Consider the following 18599-nt stretch of genomic DNA (forward strand, 5'->3'; position numbering starts at 1 on the left):
ACACTAAGGGCAAAGATATGGTAGCAGACACTCTCTCCAGGGCTACTACGCTTCCCCCACCCTCAGCACCTGATCCCATTTATGAGAACAGAGTAATTTACAGTTTGGCAGACACTGCACCTTTTAGTGATTTCTTGCTAAAGCAACTGCAGGATCACACTGACGCGGGAGCCAGCAGATTACGCAGGTTGTCCAGGAAAACACCACCAGAACTCCTTGCTACTAGAAAAGCAGTTCTTGTTTATTTTACAGTGCACAGGTATAATACAAACTACTCTTCCACTCATAGCATCCCGACACATAAGCTTCCATTCTATACAGCTTTATACAATATGCCAACTCAGGCAGCCAATCACAGTAGATGCTAAGTCATTCACCTGTTGCTAGTACATTGCATCAGCCATCTGGCCCAAACCGGTTCTGGCCAGATCCCACAGGCTATCCAGGGACTTTCCAGACTTATGACATCATTACAGATCTACTTGATCTCAGTGCAACCTGTCAAACTAATCTGACAGCCTTGCATCTGTAACACACACTAGGGTGGTAGAGTCCAGTAGCACCTTAAAGACTAACAAAAATATTTTCTGGCAGGTATGAGCTGTGGCTCACGAAGAAGTGAGCTGTGACTCACGGAAGCTCATACCCTGCCAGAAAATATTTTTGTTAGTCTTTAAGGTGCTACTGGACTCTTGCTCTTTTCTACTACTGCAGACAGAATAACACGGCTACCCACTGTGAACACACTAGGGTGGACCACAACTTATAGGCACTTAGAGCCCTGCATCTTCATGGATGGCCACACTGGCGAAAAAAGTTCAACTGACTCTTAGGTCTTATTGGTCCCTCAGGGATCAAATCTGGCTTGAAAACAATTTACTCATGATTGCCCCCAAAATACTGATTCCTCAAGGTGCACGGTCTCACGTGCTCGTCCTGCTTCACTCTCCCCATCAAGGCATTCAGAGGTCGAAGGCTCAGGCTCACCAGCTCATGTACTGGCCCAACATGAATGCTTGCCTAGAACAATGGGTTGAACACTGTGCACCATGTCAGGAATTTCAACCTAGCAACTGCAAGGAGCCCATGATCTCCCATGAAATCCCCGAATTGCCATGGTACAAGGCTACCGACATTTTTGACATTGCTCACCAGTCCTATCTGATTGTTGTTGATATTATTCTAAATACCCTGAGGTTATGCTGCTCCCTGACAAGAGGCTGACACAGTGGTGGCCAAGTTGAAAGCTTTGTTTGCTCGACATAGTATCCATAAAGAGCTAATTTGTGACCATGTCCCATTTGCAAGCTCCGTGGTGAAACACTTTGCATTTGAATGGGGTATTTCTATCACCCAATCCAGCCCTGGCTATCCCCAATCCAATGGTCAGGCTGAATGCATGATTCAGACCATCAAACATATGTTTAAAAAGGCATCACTTGATTGCTTGGATCTTCATCTGGCCTTACTCAACTTACAGAACATGCCTTTTTCAGACCTGGAGTATGCCCCTGCATAGCTCCTTATGGGGCGGCTCTTACACAGCACCCTTCTAGCCACCTCTGCAGTTCTCACACCCAGACTACCTCTAGCTGTTCCACAGAAACTGACAGCCCTTCAGGGTCACCAGAAGGCTTCCTATGACAAATGTACTGTACCCCTTCCACACCTGCATGAAGGGGACTGCGTGAGGTTGCAGACATGTACAGGATGGGTACCAGCATTGGTCATAGAAAGGAGGGCTGAACCACGCTCATACACCGTCATAACAGCAAATGGTGGTGTGTGTAGGAGGAACAGGAGGCATTTAAGAAAAGATTGCTCCTCTGTACCCTCAGCATCTGCTCCTATCCCTGATCATGTTGACTTAGGACAGACCCTGGCTGATACTTCATAGTGATTCAGCTATGCTACCATCACCAGAAAATAACTCCCCAGCTGAAGGAATGAGAACAAGGAGTGGGCTGGTTCGGTTGCCTGCTAGGTTTAAAGATCATGTTTTGGGCTAGCAGTACAGGTAAACCCCAGTGGTGGGTTTAGTGCTGCCACTCTCTGATTCTATATTTAGCAGCGTTTGGACTTCATGGTCCACATCAAAGTGAAGAAGGGGGATGTGGTATATTTACTATGATATATGTGTATAATGGTACAGTCTACTCCTCCTCCATTATCTATAGGAGTTAATTAGGTCCCACAAAGCGGAGCTCTTGTTACCAGTTTCTAGTTTTAGTTGCTGTTGCTGTTAGCTATAGCCTGGGGCCTGTTGGAGTTGTTGCTATACAAATAAAAACTGTTGGATAGACCCGTCAGTGAGTACTCTTGCCTGATGCTATATGCCTTCAAAAGGGATCATTATGGATATAATATACACAAACACATGAAGCTGCCTTATACTGCATCAGACCGCTGTCCATCAAGATCAGTATTGTCTACTCAGACTGACAGTGGCTCTTCAGGGGCTCAGGTAGGGTCTTTCATATCACCTACCACCTGATCCTTTTCTCTGGAGATCCTGAGAATTGAACCTAGGAAATTTTGCATATTAAGTAGGTGCTCTACTACTGAGCCACAGCCTCCCCTGTAGATCCATTTGCGCAGCAAGCAGGCAACTGCACAAATCTTGTGGCAATTCTATTAAATTGCCTTCATAGACCTCTTTCAACAAGAAGACTTTACAATGCCTCCGAAATAATATCAAAGTGGGAACGATCCTGTTCTCTTGTGGGAAGCTGTGCCTTAGACTGGAGGAACATGCTTGAACTATGTCAGATGTTATGGACTTTTATGGAAGTTTTCTGCAAGTGATTATGTTATCTCTGTGAGCATCATTTGAAACACGATCCATTCTAAAATATGGAGAACATATAGAACATAAGAACATACAGGGACTCCTGGGCATAACCATGCTTTTATGTTAGGCAGACTGAGCGGACTGAATATCCGGCCAACTGTGGAACCAGGGGGTGCTTCACCAAAACTCCATATTTTGACCACCACTGTTGCTGTGCATCTGGAGTAATAGAAATCATAGATCACCTTATCTCATTCTGTGATCAATGGATGCCACTCAGAGACCTTTAGACTATACCTATCCTGAGTAAATATCAGCTGCCTGTTGAACCCAGCATGATCTCTTTTTTGCTGACTGGCACCAATCTGGTAATAACGCGTGGTGTTACCAAATTTCTACCACTTGTGGTTTCTCTATGCCGTTACAGAGATGGGCTTTAATTCATCATCTTGTATTTTAATGTTTACTGTATTTGTTTTGACTTTGCTCAAGACCTTTGGTCAGAGGAGTAAAATAATAAAAGGAAAAAACAAACAGGAATGCCATGCCTAATTCTGGCCCCGAATCCATGTACCATTTTTTATGTCCATTAATTTTACAATCAGATTTAATGGACTTTGTTAGGATGGCTACTTAAAAGAACTCTAAAAAATATTGATTTCAAGCAAAACTAGGGTGATCATGAAATCTGGGGCCATTCATCCAAAGGGAAAGGCTTGTTCAGCCCTGGGTCTTCTCCTGTTTGTGACTAATTAGAAATAGATTGCAAATGTTTTTGAGCATAGCTGATGAATCAATGGCACACAAGTGACCAGTGCACAACAGCTATCATTGCTATAATTGAATTACTGTCCCACTGTATTGTTCCAAGCCCACAGCTCTGTGCAGCATTACAGACTGTGAGTATTGTGTTTCTGTCACTTGTGATATATTACATCAAAAGTGCTTTCTCTGAGTTACTGCTCACATCCATTTCCTGCCCTAGTGGCAGAGACTTCAGAATGAGAACAAAAGAGGATCATATTCAGAGACAATGAGAGTTTTATTTTCAGTCACCTACTGAACTGATTAAGAACAAGCAGGGGGCAGTCTGACATTTTATGTTTCCCAAACAATTTGCTTGATTACAGATATAACTAACAATATCTGGCTTGCGCAGACATAGCAAGTGTGTGTGTGAGTGAGACTGAGAGACATGGAAACAAATTCTGAAGCCTCTTCTGGGAAAGACATTTAAATGTATTTATTTTAAAATATTTCTAAGTCCATCTTTCTCCTAGCATAGCTGATTTCATTCGTCTCACGAGTCTGGCCTATTTGTTGTGCTTCAGTGAAATAGATAGTTATCAGCAAGTTCCACTTCTCAGAAATGCAGTTGTGGAATTTAGATTACATAGCTCTACGTGATATTTTTACCTTAACTGGATGATGAACCATACAGTTCTAGGACCACAACCTTTACTAAATTTTGGATGTATTTCACTCACTACTAGAAACCATAGGTACTTGTAAATAAAATAAGTGCCATTGGAAAAACAAGGAACCTCTTGTCCAGTGGCAGTATATTTCTGCTGGAGGCAACAGCGAGGTGGGAGGGGGAGGCTTTGGCCTTGATCATTCAGTCATAGTCCCTAACTCTATCCCATACAATTGTTAAAAACCTGGGGCGGGGGGAGAATATTTTTTTGTGGGTCTCTGCTGGTGTCTTTCTCAAAATGAGCTTTTGGCTGGTTCCAAACTACCCATTTTGTGTAGTGGCAGAGATCCTGTTGGCACATGACATGGTGCATTGTTCATTGCCCTTTCGGACTTATTTCTGCCCAAACACATCACATTCCTTTTTTTTAAATAATTTTTTATTATTTTTATAATAAGAAAAAAAACAAATTATAAAAAACAAAACAATAACAAAAAAATACAAAAATACAAAAAGAGCACTTATAAATCATTCAAAATTACCCCATACCATATGAATTATAAAATACACAGTGCTCTAATACCCACCACCCACCTTAACAGTGTGTCCCACCACCAGTAGACCTCCAGAGAAGTGTTTTGACAGTATTTAAAATTATCTTATACTATTATTACTATAAAAAACATTACATTTTGTCTATAATTCATTAACTATACTTGTAAAATTCATTTTCGCCAGTTTATCCCAAAATGCGATGGCCTTTAGCCATGTTTTTTTAAACTCTTCCATATCTTTACCATGTAAAGAATCTGTAAGTTTGGCCATCCGCATATACATCCACATTTTCTCTCTCCAGTCCTTAATTGAAGGTTTATTTATTTGCTTCGTTTTTTGCTATTATAATTCTTGCTGCCGCAAAGCTATATTGACATATAACTCTATCACATCTATCCATATTGTCTTTAGGAATTCCCAATAAACAAAAAGCAGGATCTTTTTTTACTTTTACATTAATCAAATTATTAGTTTCATTTAATATTAATTTACAAAATCTGTTAATTTTTTTTACAAAACTACCATACATGCATAAACGTGCCTTTTTCAGTTCCACACTTCCAACATAAAGCCATATCATCTTTCTTCATTTTGCTTAACAATACCAGGGTTATATACCATCTATAAAACATCTTATATAAATTTTCTTTTATTTCATTAGTAATTGTGAATTTATATTCCCTCTTCCATAAGTTTTCCCATATTTCTAAATCAATATTATAACCTAACTCCTTCATCCATTTCACCATCACTGGTTTTATCCTTTCTTGTTCACTTCAATTAATAACTTATAAATTCTTCCTATCAATCCTTTGTTTCCCTTATTTAATATAATTTCTAATTTAGATTTATTTTGATTAAATCCCCTCAAATTGTCTTTGTTAAATATATCTCTTAATTTATAATATAATCTTTAATTTTTAACTCTTCTCTGCTCTTCAGAGACCAAGCCCCTTCCTTACATTCTGTAATTTCTCTATAAATATCAATATCCAAATTTAATTGTACCCCTCTCTTCACAAAAGCTTCTACAGGGTTAATCCAACCAGGGGTTTTACCTTCCAAAAATCCTTTATATTTCTTCCAAGTTTGAAGTAAACCACCTCTAATAATATGGGAGTTAAATTCTTTATTTACTTTCTCTTTTTCATACCATAAATATGTGTGCCAACCGAAACGTAAATTAAACCCTTCTAATTCTAATATTTTAGGATTCTCTAATAGAATCCAATTTTTTAGCCAGGTAAAACATGCTGCTTGATAGTACATTCTCAAATCTGGTAATCCTAGGCCTCCTGTTTCTTTTAATTCAACTAAGTTATTATATGCTATCCTATGTCTTTCCTTACCCCATAAAAAAATTAAAATATATTTTCTCCAATTTTTAAATATCTGTACTCCTTTCAAAATTGGTAGGTTTTGAAATAAAAAAAGCATCTTGGGCAATACCATCATTTTAATAACTGCAATTCCACCCCATAATGATAATGGTATTTTCCCCCCGTTTTTGAGATCTGTTACTATCTGTTGCCATTGTTTAATATAATTATTCTGAAATAAATTAAGATCATTCAATGAGCTCCATATACCCAAATATTTTACTTTATGTTCAATATTAAATCCTGTCTTTTTAATCAGTATTTGTTGGTGTGAGAGAGTCATATTTTTAACCAACAATTTAGTTTTATTTTTGTTTATTTTTAAACCTGCAAGCTTTCCATAAACCTCCAAAATTCTATTCCAATTATCTATTTGTTCAATAGGGTCCATCAAAAAACATACCTGCATTTAATTTTGTAGTGATTTCTCCCTATTCGGAATCCAATTAATTCATTAGATTGTCTGATCTTTTTTAATAGGACTTCTAATTCTAAAATAAACAACAAAGGGGAAAGAAGACACCCTTGTCTCGTTCCCCTTTGAATTTTGAATTGTGATGATAATATTCCATTTATCAACAGACTAGTGGTCTGATAAGTATAGACATTTTTATAGCTGTCTTAAAATTTACACCAAAACCCATATATTCTAATATTTTTTCCATAAAATTCCAATTCACATTATCAAATGCTTTTTCAGCATCCAAAAATATCATGGCCACTGGAGTTGTAATTTCAGCATATTCCAAAAGATCTATTACCACCCTTACATTTTGACTAATCAATCTTCCTGGTAAAAATCCTGCTTGATCTTCATATATAGTTTGGTTTAATACCCTCCTTAATCTAGTTGCTAAAATCGCAACAAATAATTTATAATCATTATTCAGTAATGAAATAGGTCTATAATTTTTTACTTCCAATAAATCCGAATTCGCTTTAGGTATTAATACTATATTCACTTCTTTCCAAGTTTGAGGGATAAATCCATTTTGCAAACAGGAATTAATTAATAACTTCCAATAAATAAGGAGCTAGTTGTTCTTGAAACGTCTTATAATAAGCTGCTGTAAACCCATCCGCCCTCGGTGATTTGTTTAATTTACTTTTCCCTATTGCATCCTTTAATTCTTCCCAAGTTAGTAGAGAAAACAATAATTATCTATTTTCTTGTGATAATATTTCTCAATTAAATTGACTGAGATATACATCCATTTCTTTTTCTGATACTGAATTCTTCCTGTATAAATTTGTATAGTATTCTACAAATGTTTTCATATTTTTTTATCACTTATTATCTTACCTTCCTTTTTTAATTTTTAATTTTTAATATTGGTAATTTTTTCTCTTTATGTTTAAGTTGCCATGCTAACATTTTACCCGGTTTGTTTGCATGTTCAAAAAATCTTTGTCTGTTAAAAATAATTTTCTTTTCAATTTCATCGGCTATTAAAAATTCATATTGATGTTGCCATTTTTTCAAATTATTAAGCTGTTCTTGTTTCATTGATTTATCTTGTAATTTTCTAAGCCGTCTTTCTGTTTGTCTAATTTCCTCTAAAATATTTTTCTTCCGAGCCTCTCTCTCTTTAAACCATCTTGTATTTTGTTGTATTAACAATCCCCTAATCACTGCTTTACCGGCATCCCATACTACATCTTGCTGAGTACGCTTATCTATGTTTTCAGCAAAATAATTCTGTATATCTACCTTTAATTTATCCACTATCCACTATCTTTTTATTTTTTAATAAAAATGCATTTAATACACAAGGCTTGTTCCTCCTGTCTCCTTTTTTAACTCTTATTTTGTTAATAACATTTTTTATTTTCTTAATTTGACATGTTAACATGTAAAACAATATCCAACACTAATAATACTAAAAAAAACACTTAAAATTCTAAATTAACCATATTATTTTAACTCTTATTGATCAGACAATACCCTGGGTAAAATCTCTGGATTATCTGAGAGATTTGTCAACCCTTTAGAAAGCCATAACATATCTATTCTAGAGCCTGTAAGATATCTAGATGAAAAAAATGTATATCCCTATTTATTACCATAAACCAATCTCCAAACATCAAACATATCCCATTGGTCTGTAAGAGCATTGAAATTACCCGGTAGCTTACCCTCACATTTTCCCTTCTTTTTCTTAGCAGACCTATCTATTTTAGGATCTATTACCCCATTAAAGTCCCCCATCCAAATCATTTTTTCTAGAGCATGTTCAGCCAAAATTGTAGCTAAATTATTATAAAACATTTTTTGATTTGTGTTAGGTGCGTAAATTCCCACCAACAGAATCTTTTGGAAACCACAAGTTATTTCTACAATCAAAATTCTTCCTTCTTTATTTTGAAAAATAATTTTTGGTTCTAATATCACAGGTAGATACATAGCTATACCATTGGTTTTTTTGTTCTCATTACAAGACGTGAAAAGTTTACCTAACCTTGGTTGTTCCAATCTAAATATATCCTTCTGTAAGATATCCGTTTCCTGTAAACAAACAATATTAGCTTTAGATTTTTGAAGGTGATAAAATACTTTCTTCCTCTTGCTGGGAGAATTCAGACCACTGATATTCCATGATAGTACCTGTAACATATTAAAGTTCAATTAGACCCATTTTTACATTTTTTAATCCCAAGGATGGTATCCATATACATTTTCTCTTTATCCCGTACCTTCTCCCTCCCCCTCTGTTCCCATTAAGTTCAGTTCATAACTGCTCAGCCATCCTTATCATCTGACAGGGAATACTCTGCTAGTTCAGTTGGCAGCGCCCCACCACTTGCTTCTGAATCCTTTTCCTCTTCAGTAGGTTCTTTGGCAGAAGGCTGTTTGGCTGGTTTAAAAAGCTCTGAGTCATATCTTCTTAGGAATTGTTCAGCCTTGCTGGTATCTGTAATTTTAAATCTTTTAGCCTTGAAAAGAAAAGAGATGCCTTGTGGAAATTCCCATCTGAATTGAATCCTGTTGCGTCTCAGTCATTCTACAATTTCTGAAAAATCTTTTCTTTTTCTAAGCACTCTTCCTGGAATTTCCTTCATCAGTCTCAAAGGGGTACCCTCTATTGTAAGTAGAAGTTTGTAATGGGTACTGAGGATAAGATCACAATGGCTCCTGGAGAAAAGTTGAACTAGGCCATCTCTTGGTACTTTATTTTTAGTTGCAAAAGAAGAGTTAATTCTGTAAGCCATTATAATCATTCCTTCAACAACTTCTTTCTTTTCTTGCAAAAAAACTGCCAAAAGTACATTTAAGTATCCCTTTAGATCTCCTCCTTCTATTTTTTCCTTCAGACCACGGATGCGGATGGAGTTTTCCTTAATCTTGAGTTCAGTCATTGCCATTTGGTCATCTCGTTTTTCATCTCTCCTGGGATGCTTCCAGTGACATTTCCAAAGTGTCCACCCTCTTTTTAATATCCTTGTTCTCCTGTGCATTTTTTAAAAGCTTACTCTCCACCTTATCCTGTCGCACAGTCAAGGACGTAATTGAGTCTTGCAAAGATGATATTGCAGCTGTGTTTTGTGAGATGGTCATTTAATTTTGGGAAATAGCTACTGTGTTTTGATTCAATTCTTGCTTCATTTCTGTAACCTCCTGATATGTTTTAGTTAAAGAGTTCATGCAAGGAGTTGAGGATCACTTCTGGTTTTGGTTTGGGCATCATCTTTGCAGCAACAGATGTGCCTAAGGAGGATGTTGTCGTTATGTTAGAGGCGGAAGCTCTGCGTTGCTGAGAGATTTGCTGTACCTGGAGCTGTTTTGAATCTTTGAGGAATTCCCTGGAGTGCTTCTCTTTTTTCTCCCATTAGTCCTAGGAGGCTGAGTAACAACAAATTTGTAATCCACAGAAAGGGGGGGATAACGTTTCTTGTTTATACCATCAACTTGGGAATCTTAGTAGAAGATAAAAAACATTTCAGTTTAAAATCTGACCTTAGAGAGAAGCCTCATACACCAACTTCATTGCTGTTAATGTTTCATGCCAGTAGTTTGTCCGTCTTAGATTTTAAACTGATGCTTCAGCCACTGACAGAAAAGTTTTTAAACTGCATCACAGAAGATAGAAGGCTGGCAAAACGCCAAGTTTTGTTTAGAGTCACGTAAAGATATTATAGTCAGCTTGAGTGCTTTGTTCTATAGAAATAAGACTGTCAAACACCTCAGTTTGAATTTAGTGAAAATATAAACGGATGTAGGTTAAAACTTGCTGTTTTTCTCAGAGTCCCTCCACTGCGTCTCCCGGCTGTCGTTTGAAGATGGCGCCGGCTCCGTGGCTGAGCCAGTCAGAGTGACCGCTGCTGATTTCTCGGCGACTGTCGCTTCAATGACGAGCCGCCTGCCTGCTCCCGATTCAGCATCTCCTCTTGCGCCGAGGAGTTCTGCTTGCCAGATGGTGGGGCGAATTCCTCGCCCCCCGGCAGCTCAAAGCCGGAGTGTGAAGTGTCGCACTTCCAGTGACGGGACCGCTCCTACCCGGAAGTCCTACATCGCATTCCTGAGCTGGCAGCGTGCAGGAATGGTGGCACCTCCTAAGCGCCTTCAACAGTTCTTCGCATGCCAAAAACATTTTAAAAGCCTTTTTGTGGCTTTTTAAATATTAAATGGGCCTTTTTGCCCCATAGAGAATAGCGAGGCTGCACTTGCTAAAAGCAGGCACAGCAACGCCATTCTCGACACTGGTGTCCAAAGCTGAAAGGGGACAGGAGGCTGCCTAACAGCAGCTCCTTTCCCCGGAGCACCCCAGGAACACCTCCCAGGATGCTGGGGCGCCTCCTGGAATGCCGGCGCAGGCCTTTACATTGGTGGGATGCCAGCGGAAGGCCCTGCTGGCGTTCTGGGGTGGCGGTGCTGCGGTGGCATCCAGAGACCGGCATCCAGGCCTCCACACCGGTGCTGGGGCCACTAACGCCAGTGTAAGTAGCCCAGTCGCCAGCATGGAAGGCCTGAATGCTGGTGCAGCCCCTTCCTGGCCTCCTAAGAACTTTCACCCTCAAGGCTCAGGAATGCGCTGTGAGATCTCCTAATTGGGGCTGGTCCCCTAGTTCAATCTACAGGACCACTACTTACAAATCTTTCTTGCTTTTCCTTTCTCTCTGTCTTCTAGCCTTCCAGCCTGAGTGAGGTAACATGCTTAGAATTTGGGCATTTGAAGGAACTTGATGTTCAGTGGGTACTTGATAATAAATTCTGAGTCTTGATTACTTGGTATTATTTGACTTACAATTTGATAACCCCTCTGCCCATATATTTGTATTATCTCCCTCAATAAACTTTTCATTCTATCCAGGTCTGAGTGTTTCTGACTTCTAGACTTGAAATGGACCTTCCCTTAGTCATAGATCGCTGATTACTGGTGTGAGGGTCATCTTTGTAGAACTGAAATGTATCTGATTCAGCTGAGATTAGAGCTTAAATTAGCATCTCCTAGTCAAGAACAAGGGGTAGCAGAATGAAGGTTGTATTCTTACACCATGCTGTTTGGTGCATTTGAGAGTGGGCCATAGTTACATGGACAAGTGTATTTGGTATAGGTGTATTCTGACCAAATACGGGAATACCACCACTGCCAAATTGAACAAAAGTGATAAACTGTAAGATACTGGGGCCAGAGGACTTTGCAGTCTCTATTTCAAATTGATGAAAAAGAGATGGTGTTATTAGGAAAACTGCCTTTAAGTTGTCACCAGTTAAACACCAGAGACTGTCCATGCAGTTCTGGGGAAATAGAAACACTGGAACACATGTTTTTCAGATGCTCATTCTACAAGGCTGCCCACTCTAAGTTGACCCAGTCCTTGTTTGAGAAAATCTTGAGCTATTCTGGAAAACGTCAGATTAGGAAGCAACTCTCGGATGAAATTCCCCAACAAATTAGTGAGGTCGCCAAATTCTGCGCAGCAATTTATAAACTTCGTCAAAGTTTAGTAAAATAAAGTTCAAAGAAACAATGAAAAACGAAGTTAGTTAAAAAAAAATTCTGAATTGGTGGCAAAATGTCTATTTCTTGTCTAATCTGTAAAACATTTTAACTATATATATCCTTTTAAATAACATGACACAATTTTTAGATAATATCAATGTACCCGCGGTAACATTGTTATGTTCTAATTTTTTATTGGCGTAATGCCGCAATAAATGTTTCTGTTCTGTTCTGCCTTTAAGTTGTCACCAGTTAAACATTGCACAGAATTTTTGAGGCTTTCAAGTTCTGAAGTCCTAATTTGAAATTGACAGATTTTAAAATTTTACCAAACATATCTTTCTTTTCTGCATGATAGTTGCTTCCTATGAATGAAATGACATGAAATTCTGTACCAATTTCCTCATCTTATACCTTCCATTCTTTTCATCATTATAAAATGTCAGTAACATTTCCCTGTCAGATGGTGACTCTCTTCTCCATCTCCTGACCAGATGTAACAATGCAAATATGGTCCAACATTATCAGTTTCTTAAATTGCTCTGGATTTTGCCCAGTGGCTTTCAGTTGGCCCACCAGTTGCAACAGTTGAAATGTCCTTTTGAAAACATTAGGCAAATAACATATGTACAGCACAGCTTATACCACTATGTGTCCCACAAACATTCGAGACAGTACGGAAGCCTGGAGATATTTTCCGAAAGAAAGAAAGAAAGAAAGAAAGAAAGAAAGAAAGAAAGAAAGAAAGAAAGAAAGAAAGAAAGAAAGAAAGAAAGAAAGAAAGAAAGAAAGAAAGATGCCCACTCTCATCTCTTCTGCTTTTCTTTCACTCTCACTTTTAACAGATTGTATATCGGTTGGTGAAGTACTCCGCATAAAAGTTTTTGTTAAGACAGGGCTTGCAGGATTATGTATATTCTGCTTGCAGCCTTTAATTGGGGAAGGACCACTGATTGTTTTGTCACTTAAGCCTTGGGTCAGTTTTTCAACCATTTGAATAAGATTGTTTAAATAGAGTTCAGTCTCTCTCATAGATTCAAAAATGCAAGCCACTGTAAGTGCTGTTAGTTTGGGATAATAAGTCATGGAGCTGCAGGCGCAGTTGTTAGATTCATCATTAGGAGCAGCTGCGGAGGCGGTGTGCAAGTTGGTTTCTAGGCTTGAAGCTCCTGTACGATTTCCAATTCATGGGAGTTACACTCCAGAGGTGAGAATCGGTTTGAGATGGGAATGTTATAAAGCAGCTCCTTACCTTTTCTACTAGAATTAAAATATTCATCTATTTTTGTTTGTTTACTAAGAGGGAGAGCAACAAAATCCTCCTCCTCCGACTTGTCTAACTCTCAGGACCGTTTCTCATTTCTCCTTCCCCTGGCATTTCAGTAGTTGCAAAAAATGTTGATAGCAGCAGTAAAGAAAGAAAGAGTCTTCTATCTTATCTTGTTTTTCGGAGCTACTCACACTCCCTCCGTATGAGCTGGTTTGCAGTTAATTAAATCAAGCCTGATCTTGTAGTCGTCTGGCCCTTGCTGATTAACATCCTAAAAATAGCAAAGTTCTAAACAGCCGAAAGTTGCTTCGGCAACTTTACAAAGGAAGTTAGTAAAAGTTAAAAGCAAAGTTGTGGGAGAGCCACTAGGCCTACGCCTGGGCCCCTAGACCCCCAGAGCCCACTCCAACTATGCCTGAACAGTGGCAGCAAAAGACCCAGGCTCAGGGTTGCCACATACCCCAGCTTGCAGCTGTTGAGCTGCTAAACTTTACCAGGCTGTCCCAAAGAATCATGCTACGTTTTACTGATGCTATGATTCCCTCCCAGATCCTGAAACAGAGGGTTTATTTGCAAAGAAAGGGGATTTATCCAACTAGAGTGTTTATTAATAAGATAATATACCCTCTACTCCTGATTAATCCACAAAATAAAGCTTTGCATGCTGCTGTTTTTCCTGCGGGAAGAAATAACATCAATTCCCACTTCCAGGTCTCTGCTCCCAGAGAAGGTGTACTAGATCAGCATAATCTCAACACAGAATCCTCTCCCTTGGACATTTCACTAGAAAAAGGTTTACTGTGTTCTTACGCGAACCTTCCCCAGGATGATCGTCAGAGAATTCTTATTAGATTGGAATCTTTGATGGAGAAACTATCTAAAATGAATGATTCCATTTCAGTACAAGCCTCTTCTTTACTCTCAGCAAATGGAGTCAATCTTACTGAACTGCCCCCACATGAAGACTCTCTTAAACAATCCAACAGGACCAGTGTTGAAAATTGACCCACTGAGCCTCTTTTACTTGTCGGCCCTATAGAAAGAGTGACCTGCTCAATCCTGGAACAGCATCTGGAGGAGAAAATTCCAAAAAATAACCTTGCAGATCCAAACATGAAGGAGGAACACAAATGAATATTTGAATGAATATTTTTAATGATGTAAATAGGTCCTTGGACCGAATATCTGAATCTGATTGACTAGCAGGAAAATTCCCACATCAGGATGTGAGATTTATCTCCTGGAACATAGCTGGATGGAAAAACAAATGTGTTGATAATGATGTTATTGATTATTTAAGCTCTTTTGATTGCATTTTATTACAAGAAACCTGGTTAGAAAATTCCTTAAATATCAGGGGTTTTAAATCTTTTAATGTACCAGCATTTCCTAAGGACTGCTGTAGAGCTGAATTAGCTCTTTTGATTAAAAATGATCAACAATGTAAAGTTAACACAGTTAGCCTCTGCATTCCCATAGCCATAGCACTGAAATTGTCATTATGCGGCCTATCAGTAGTATTGGTTAGAACACATTTATAAACTCTTATTTCAACCCAGCAGTAATGGCATTGCAAAGGGTATGATAGTCTAGTTGGGGGATTTAAGGGGGCGTAGATTCCCTCTTCATGCATCCTATGCTTGCTGGAAAATGTCTGTCCTGTACATAAAAAGAACCGTACTAGATCAGACCAGTGGTCCACGTAGTCCAGCATCCTGTTTCACACTGTGGCCAACCAGTTGCTCTGGATGGCCAACAAACAGAGTATGCCAGGGGAAACCATTATGCAACTATTAAAGGTCCCAGGCTTTCTATGCCAGGTTGCCTGGTCATCCACAAAGTCCCAGGGCATTTATTTTATTAAATAATTGTTAAAGACAATGATTCCTCTAACAAGGGTCAGCTTGAAGCATATACATTAAAAGTGGGCCTGAGCAGAATATTGACTGGCCCCCTTAGGTACCAGCCCATGAGCAAAACACTGTTGAGTATGGAGACTTTAGTCACAGATTTTCCAGCAGGTCAAGTGGGAGAGTGAATGAATCACTCCATTCAAGGTGGTCCTCCAAAAATATAGTTGTTCACCAAGTTCCTACATTGAGTCTGTGAGCTGTAGTACATTTGTGATCATCAGGCTCATGGTAAGAGCTGTTGTCACTCATGCCAACTTTTAATGTTTTGACATGCTTCTGTAGTATCAGATTAATTTTTAGTAGCTTACCCAACATAATCCTACCCTTTCTTGCATAATGTTTAAAGTGGAAAATATCAGTAACCCTTATTAGGATAGCTGTGGATAGTGATGACAGTGAAATAGTAAAATTGATGTCCCAGGAAGAAAGCAAAGAGCAAGGAAAGTGATGTAATCAGTTCAGAAATTGACTACAGCAATTACACTGTGTCAAGGCAACCAGATACAGGCAGCTAATTCCATTTACCAGACTGATACTTCATGAGGGCATGATTTATTTGCAAAACCATTCAAATTCCTGTTCTCTGGACACAGCAAACTTTGTGGAGTTGAAAAAAAGTTAGCAATAATGTTTGATTTTTCATTGGCATCAGAAAATATGTTCAACATTCTTGAATCCTGGGTATCACAAGAAAGTGAGCAATGCCAAAAAATTCATTTTTGGCTATCAATGTGGCACTATGAGCAGTTGGTACGTAATTATTTTGGGGCATTACATCTCTTTGTGCTTTGATATATATGTTTTAAGCATTTGGGTTTTCAGGAATAGGACAGCTGTGCACTTCTGACCTGAATGTTTAGTTTACCTACTATCAGAGACTCAAGACGATGTTTAACTATTATTGTGTAATAATTAGGACTATACCAAATTTTTGCCTGCAAAATATTTAGAATAAAAAGGTTTGGAAGGGGCTCGAAGTGGAACAACTCCAAACACTACTTCTGTCCCCTACCCTTCTAAAATTGCTGTTTGAAATTGTCTTAGGGTCTTCTCTGCTGCTGCTTCGATGCCACTTTCTCATTATCTCAGCAATCAGGGATGACATAGTTAGAAAGATGACAATAAAGTGCTGTATAGCCCATTAGGATTTGCTCTACATCTCCATCACTGAGGGTTAATGAAGCAACATTGCCCTCACTGAGGGAGGGATTTGTAATGTGTACTTCTTCCTGTTTTCCTCTTTTGTGTTGCAAGGGGCAACTAACTTCCTTGCAGAGCAGCATGGGAAGTAACACCTGGCACTTTTAGCAACACTGGCCTTGTAGTAACTGCCTCCCTGCCCCCACAGTAGACAAGCATTTTTGTCTAGCTGTGACCCCACCCCCGCCAAATCCGGCAGTTTTCACATGTTGTAAAAAGTTACATGAAAAGACCTCCCACCTCATTGTGGCTGAGCTGTATGAACAATATATTAACATGTCCAAAACAGCTAGTAGAGAAGATCAAATGCAAGAATGGTCAGTTTCTTCCTGCATTAGTTTGAGCGTAGCCACCAGAAGCTAATAGAAGGCAAAAATACTAATAATCTTACAATGCTTCCAAAAGATGGTTAGAATCTAACTTTGGCAAGTTTTCATATGAACACATGACGCTGCCTTACATAAGTCCTTTTCACATGTTATAGTGGCCACACATACAACATGCATGTACTAAGAAAGAGCCATTGTGCATTCACTTTACAAATGAAACCAGGGACCAGAACCTGGATAAATGTGGTGTTTCAGTGATATGTTCAGCTGCACATGTATTAAATGTAACATGAGAATGGCACTTGTATACTGAATGCATATGAAGCTGCTTTACTGACCTTGGATCTATCAAGGTCCTATTGTCTTCTCTGACTGGCAGCAGCTCTCCAGGTTCTTTCATGCCACCCCCTGATGTCAGGGGTAAGATCAACTGGAGATGCCAGGGTAAGATCAGCTGTAAGATCATCTGTATGCTGTACACAGATTGAATGCACAATTCATTGTAATTTGTGAACAGAGCTACTGAGTCAGACCATTGGTCTATCAAGGTTAGCATTATCTACTTTGATTGACAGCAGCTCTCCAAGGTATCAGGCAGAGGTATTTCATATCATCTACTACTTGATCCCTTTAACTGGAGAACCTGGGACCTCCTGCATACAAAGTAGTTGGTCTGCCACTGAGCCACAGCCCAGCCCATCAGTAAGAAGGTGTGCCATAGTTTTAGGAGAGACCTAAGAGTTTCTTTTATTTATTTATTTACTTCATTTATACCCCACCTTTCTGCCAAGTGGGGTCCCAAGCAGTTTACATGGTTCTCTTCTCCTTTTTATCCTCACAAAAATCATGCGAGGTAGGCTAGCCTGAGAATGTGTAAAAGCCCAAGGTCACCTAACAAACTTCAGTGGCAGTGTGGAGATTTGAACCTGGGTCTCCCAAATCCTAGTGTGACACTTTAACCACTACACCACACTGTCTCACGAATTGCTCAGAAGTAGTGCATTTCCCTTGCGTACAGCAGGTAATCCCAGATTCAGTCCCTGGCATCTCAAATTAAAAGAATCCATCAAGAGGTGGAGTGAAAGAACCTGGAGAGCTGCTGCCAGTCAGAGAAGACAACAGCACCTTGATAGATCAGTAAGGTCAGTAAGGCAGCTTCATATGCACTCAGTATACAAATGCCATTAACTCCAAATATAAAGCACAACAGGGCATCACATCCAGAATCCATAACAAGTAATGCTTATGATGGCACAATGAGAATTTTTTAAAAAAAATCTTTATTCTGTGTTAGACCAAGATTTGCCATTTTTTTTTTCTTCTTACATTATGATTAAAAAAATTAAGATTAAAAGATACAAAGGAATGGATGACAGAGCTAAAAAAATGACAGTGGCATGATATTTACAAGGTTGTTAAGTACAGCTCACTAACCACTGGACTACATTGACTGCGGTCATGACCTCCGCATGGGTATCCTTGTGCTTTAAGAATATTGCATTATGCTCCTAGAATGACCAATTTATAATTTTGATACTAAATTACAGTTCTTTCTTTGCTACAATGAGAAGTTGTATTTCTTACATCTGAAAATGAATACAAATATTTAATGGGATCTTCCACAATCTTCTGCCTTCTACTAAATCCTTTTACCCAACAGATTTTCTAAGAATGGATTTGGTTTGTTTCCAGAAATGAAATTCAACTGGTTGCTGTACTGCCATCCTGTGGCAGTTTTATAGAACTGTTACTGCATTTTAAAAACAAGAATAGGGACCAAGCAAAGCGATGTGAGCATGCATA

The sequence above is a fragment of the Euleptes europaea genome, unplaced genomic scaffold, assembly GCF_029931775.1.
Source record: "Euleptes europaea isolate rEulEur1 unplaced genomic scaffold, rEulEur1.hap1 H_1, whole genome shotgun sequence".
NCBI lineage: Eukaryota > Metazoa > Chordata > Lepidosauria > Squamata > Sphaerodactylidae > Euleptes > Euleptes europaea.